This window comes from Arvicanthis niloticus, chromosome 1 (assembly GCF_011762505.2).
Source record: "Arvicanthis niloticus isolate mArvNil1 chromosome 1, mArvNil1.pat.X, whole genome shotgun sequence".
NCBI classification, from domain to species: Eukaryota; Metazoa; Chordata; class Mammalia; order Rodentia; family Muridae; genus Arvicanthis; species Arvicanthis niloticus.
This window is the reverse complement of record NC_047658.1, coordinates 150860596-150866595: the sequence shown is the minus strand read 5'-3', so window position 1 is coordinate 150866595 and position 6000 is coordinate 150860596.

The window sequence follows — 6000 nt, the reverse complement described above, 5'->3', positions numbered from 1 at the left end:
GGTGTCCTTATTGGTCTGGAGAGATGGATCAGCAGTTAAGAGAACTGACTGCTCTTCCAGAGGTCCTGAGTTCAATTCCCAGCAACCACATGGTGGCTCACAACCATCTGTAATGGGATCTCTCTCTCTCTCTCTTTTTTTTTTAATTGTTCTATTTTTTTTTCATTTATTAGATATTCTATTTACACTTCAGAAGCCATCCCCTTTCCCCATCCCCCCCCTTAGAAAACCCCTATCCCATGCCCCCATTTCCTTTTTGCATTTATACATTTTTTTTTTAAAAAAATGTTAATCCTAGGCTTTATAAGTTTGGTATTGTTCAATCAGAGGTGTAACCCACTACCCAACCTAGATATAACAACTATCTTTGACTGGTGGAGATACATGAACATCTGCCTCCCTGTCTCCCCCCTCTTTCTCTCTTTCATCACCTAGCTTCTCCTCTCCTTCTTCTCCTCTTCTTACTCCTTTTCTTCCTCTCAGCACTCCTCCCACCTTAGCTCCTCCTACACATCACCCTTCCTGTTAAAATGAAACTTTTCTCTCAAAATACAATTAGAGCATAATTATGCCAATTTGTACCAGTGAGGTACAAGATAGTTCTACTACCCAGTCCATCCTTTTGTTGACTAACCAGCACCTCTGTCATCTATCCTGACTAAAACATTTAGTTCTGAACCTGGCTTTAGGATGAATGTCAGCTGAAAACCATCCACTCAAATCTTTTCTCTCAAGGTAAATAACTATAAGTTTTCAACCCCGTCAGAAATCCAGAATGACTGAGTTAACTATAATTGTGGGAAGCACAAAGCATAGCTTCTAAAACTTAGCCAATTTATAGAGACCTCTGAACACCTGGACACTTGCTCTACTTCAAAACGTTGGAGCATCTGTTCTTCTGCCTTCTGGCCCAGGATCATCTGACAGACCTTAGTGCTGTAGAATTATTAAGGGCTGATTACTCTGTCTAGGCAGATATAATCAGTCGACTATTCTGCAAGTGTGTCCTTTTCTGGACAGTAATTTGTCTGTAGAAGGAAAGGGGCAATTCTTGCCTAGTGGCTGTTACCACACAACTGGAGTAACTCCAAGGATGCTCAATTTCTTCTTAGAATTCAATATAGGAAGCTGTCCAGAGCAGTCAGGTCTCTAATGAAAATGAACATTAATACAGAAATGTTTGTCATGTCAATTCTAAGGATTTCTGATGTTTTGAAAACCAACTATCCATGTAAGGTAATCTGGACTGTTGCCTGTTAACTCCACGCAGCTATTCTAAATAAAACATAGAGTACACCCTTATAATAAACTCCAAGCCATGAATTTGCTATAGTCCCTTAACTCACAGGCTGACCTTCTCAAATCAGTTTAAAAAAGTTAAAGAAGGACTGGGTCTAAGCTTTGTATTCCTAAATGTGTTATACTGGTACAATGCCTATGAGAGTAGCAATATTTATCTCACTCTTATATCACTGGTACAACCACTCTGGAAGTCAGTCTGGTGGTTCCTCAGAAAATTGGACATAGCACTACCTGAGGACCCAGCTATACCACTCCTGGGCATATACCCAGAAAATGCCCCAACAAATAACAAAGACATATGCTCCACTATGTTCATAGCAGCCTTATTTATAATAGCCAGAAGCTGGAAAGAACCCAGATGCCCTTCAACAGAGGAATGGATACAGAAAATGTGGTACATTTACACAATGGAATATTACTCAGCTATTAAACATAATGAATTCGAGAAATTCTTAGGTAAATGGATGGAACTAGAAAATATCATCCTGAGTGAGGTAACCCAATCACAAAAGAACACACATGGTATTTACTCACTGATAAGTGGAGATTAGCCCAAAATTTGAAACAGCAAAGATTCAACTACCAAACGACATGAAGCTCATGAAGAAGAAAGAACAAGTGAGGATGCCTAGGTCTTTCTTAGAAGGAGTAACTAAATACCCAAGGGAGCAAATATGGAGACAAAGTGTGGGACAGAATCTGAAGAGGGGGTTGTATGGGGACCATTCCACCTGGGTATTCATTCCATGGGCAGTCACCAAAAATAGACGTTGATAGGGAGGTCAGGATGGGAAAGCTGACAGCAGCCTGATAAGGCTGTCTCCTTAGAGGTCCCCCAGAGTCTGACATACCCAGAGACAGATACTTGCAGCTATCCATTAATCTGATCAAAGGTTCCCAATGGAGGAGTTAGAGAGTAAACTGAAGGAGCCTTAAGGGCTGGTGGCCCCATGAGGAGAGCAACATTACCAACCAGCCAGAGCTCCCCAGGGTCTAAACCACCAGCCTAGGAGCACATATGGAGAGACACATGACTCCAACTGCATATGTAGGGGAGGATGGCCTTGTTGGGCATAGGTGGGAGACAAGGTCATTGGTACCTTCAAGGCTGAGCACTGGGGGGGGGGGGGGGGGGCGGGGAATCTGAGGGGGGAATCTGAGGGGGGGAATCTGAGGGGGGGAATCTGAGGGGGGAGGGGGACTGGGGGTAGGTGGGTAAACACCCTCATAGAAGCAGGAGGAGGGGGGATAGGATAAGGGGTTCCTGGGTGGTGGGGGATATGCGGTAAGGGGATAAAATTTGAAATGTAAGTATTATATCCAATAAAAGAGGGGAAAAAAAGAAAGGCGGTTAGAACCAACATTCTTAATAAAATGTCAGCCCTCTTTAAAAAAAAAAACTATCTTGATACTAAAATTTGTTTTGAGAATTGTATATTGCAGAATGATCAGCCTTGGTGTATCTACTCAACAAGCAAGCTGGGCAGACCTGCTCAAACCTCTGAGGTCCGGGAATTCCATCTGGAGGCAGTGAAGACACAGCATCAGAGGATTGTCAATTTGCTCTTCCCCCAACTCCTCTTCTAATATCTCAATGCCCATAATCAGCTTGAAGAAGCTAATGAAGAGTCAGCGCCCCTATTCCCTGGGCTTGGGGACTAAGGTGGTAAATGTTGGACTGTCTTTCTAGGGAAAAGTAGTGGTTTTGTGGGAATAGAGAGGATTAGCTAGGGGTTAATTGCGTAGCCATACCTATTAGTAGAAATCTGAATAATTAGTATCAAGATGAAGATATAAATTCTGTAATGGGATCTCATGCCCTCTTCTGGTGTGTCTGAAGACAGCTACAGTGTACTCATATACATAAAATAAATGCTTTAAAAAAAACTGCATCTTTATTTCAAGTGCTCTAATGATACTCTGTGTAGGTGGTAGTACCAGTACAAAGTTTGAAAGACATTTAAATTTTGTTTATTTACGTTTATGTATATGGGTGTTTTGCCTGCGTGTAAATCTGCACACCAGAAGAGGGCACTGGATCCTATAGGACTACAGTTATAAATGGCTGTGAGCCATTCTGTGGGTACTGGGAATTGAACTCAAGACTCCTGGGAAAGCAGTCAGTGCTCTTAAACCACCTCTCCAGCCCCTATGTATTCATTTTTTAAAAGATTTATTTTTATTTATGTGTGTGTGTAAGTGAATGTAGTCCATACCACAGATGGCATCAGATGAACACACTAGATTGCTCAGAGTACTGGTTGCTTGTGGGTACTGGGAATTAAACTAAGATCCTCTGACCTGGGTATCCATCCCATGTGAAGTCACCAAAGGCAGACACAGTTGTGGATGTCAGGAAGTGCAAGCTGACAGGAGCCTGATATAGCTGTCTCCTTAGAGGTCTGCCAGAGACTGACATATACAGAGGCAGATGCTCACAGCTAACCATGGAACTGATCAAAGGGTTCCTAATGGAGGAGTGAGAGAAGATTGAAAGAGCTGAAGGGGTTTGCGCCCCATGGGGAGAGCAACAATACCAACCAACCAGAGCTCCCAGAGTCTAAATCACCAGCCTGGGAACACATAGGGAGGGACCCTTGGCTCCAGTTTCATATGTAAAGGGGAATGGCCTTGTCGGACATAGGTGGGAAAGGAGGTCCTTGGTCCCGTGAAGGCTGGATGCCCCAGTGTGGGGAAATTCGAGGGTGGGGAGGTGGGAGTGGATGGGTGGGTAGAAGCATACCCTCATAGAAGCAGAAGGAGGGGAGATGGAATAGGGGATGTCTGGGGGGTGAGGTGGGGGAAGGGGAAAACATCTGAAATGTAAAATAAAATATTCAATAAAAAATAAATAAAACAAAAAACAAAAACAAGCAAAAACCCAAGACTCTCTGAAAGCACAGCAAGTGTTCTTTACTGCTTGGTGATCTCTCTCCCCCTACTTATTTTTTGATTAACAAACAGTATTGTTTGTCTATCTGGGATACTGTGATGGTCTCTTCCATGTATACAGTGTGGGTTGATCAAATCAGGCTAACGACTTAAATATATTTTTACACATGTGAGAACATTTAAAGTCACCTCTGTAGTGGGTTGGTCTGGTGCTGCTATATATTCAAATGATAAATTCTGTACCCTAAGATCTGGTTGCTCCATAATGAGGAAGTCCTTCTGTTCCTCCACCTCCCTCCACCCCCTGCCCCAGCCAAGTTATCCTTCGTTGGTCAATAAAGGTGCCCACATCCTGGACTGGGCAGAAGAGAGGGGGCAAAGAATAGGTTCCCAGGCTTAGGTTCTGAGGCAGGGGACCAGGAGGAGGAAAAAGGAGGAAGCCTCCATGAAAGAAGATGGACCATGAGCACATGGACAGGAGAAACAGCAAGTAACAAGGGACGTATGGCTGGGCTGTTTAAGTTAGAAGAGTGCCAAACCTGCCCAATCTAGGCTCACAGCTTGTAAATAAGAAACCGGATCCTCCGTCTTTCATAAGGACTAGCTAAATGATTGGCATCCTTTTACACACCCCTCTCCCCTTTAAAATTTTATTTATTTTAATTACATGCACACACATGGATGTGTGTACCTAAGTTCAGGTGCCGGGATCCCCCAGGAGCTGGAGTTACAGGCAGCTGTGAGCCCTCTGACACTGGTGCTAAGGATTGCACTTGGGCCCTCTGGCAAGATCAGCGTGTACCTTTTCTTTGGCTGCTCTGGAACTCTCTTTGTAAACCAGGCTGGGCTCTGTCTCCAAGCCTTAGAAGCAGTAGTACACAATTCTAAATGTTCACCCGCCTCTCTAGCCTGCCCTCACACCGAGTTATTTTTAAATACACTTCTTAAAATATTTTATTTTTACAATGTTATTTAAAATATATTAGCGCATGCCTATGGAGATCAGAAGAGGGCTTTGAATTGCACGGAGCTGGTGTGACAAGCAGTTGTGAGCTGCCCAGTGTGGATGCCCGGGAAGCAAACTCCTGTCCTCTGAGCAGTGTGAGCTCACCACAGAGCCATCTCTCCAGCCCCTAAACACACTTTTAAATTTGGGCTTTTTTAAAAAATGACTTCTTTCTAATTACCTGTAATTATGTGTATGTGTGGGTGTGTGCACAAGTAGGTGTGTACCTACAGAAACCAGAGCTGGATCATCCAGAGCTGGATGCTGCAGCTGCAGGCAGCTGGAATGCCGGTGCTTGTGCTTGGAACTAAGCTCAGGTCCTGCTCAAGAGCAGGCTTACTCTTAACTGCTGAGCCACCTCTCTGTCTGCTAACTTAGGATTTTGAAAAGAGCAGATTTGCTAGAGGCAGAACTAACTGAGAGACGCTGAGTCTCCAGGTGCCTCCGTCCTTGCTTTGCCACTGTCTCCCAGTATCAAGAACCTGTAGAGAGATGTGTTTGTCACACATAGACTTACACAAAGCACTCCATCACTGGTACCCAAAGCCACAGGATTCGGTGTAGCTCATGGCCGTCCTGAACTATGGATTTGGATGAATGTATGATGCTGTCTGTGCACTTGTTGTGATGCTATCCCGGAGAGGACACTGGTCACCCTAAAACTCCCCTGCACCTGGTCTTGTTGTTCTTCAGCATCTGTTGTCTTAATAGGTTTTCTTTTCTAAAGGGAGGGTTTAATATGTGGCCTGTTTCTCCCGCTACAAGGTTTTCCCTTTCTCTCTACATGCTCATGTGGATGT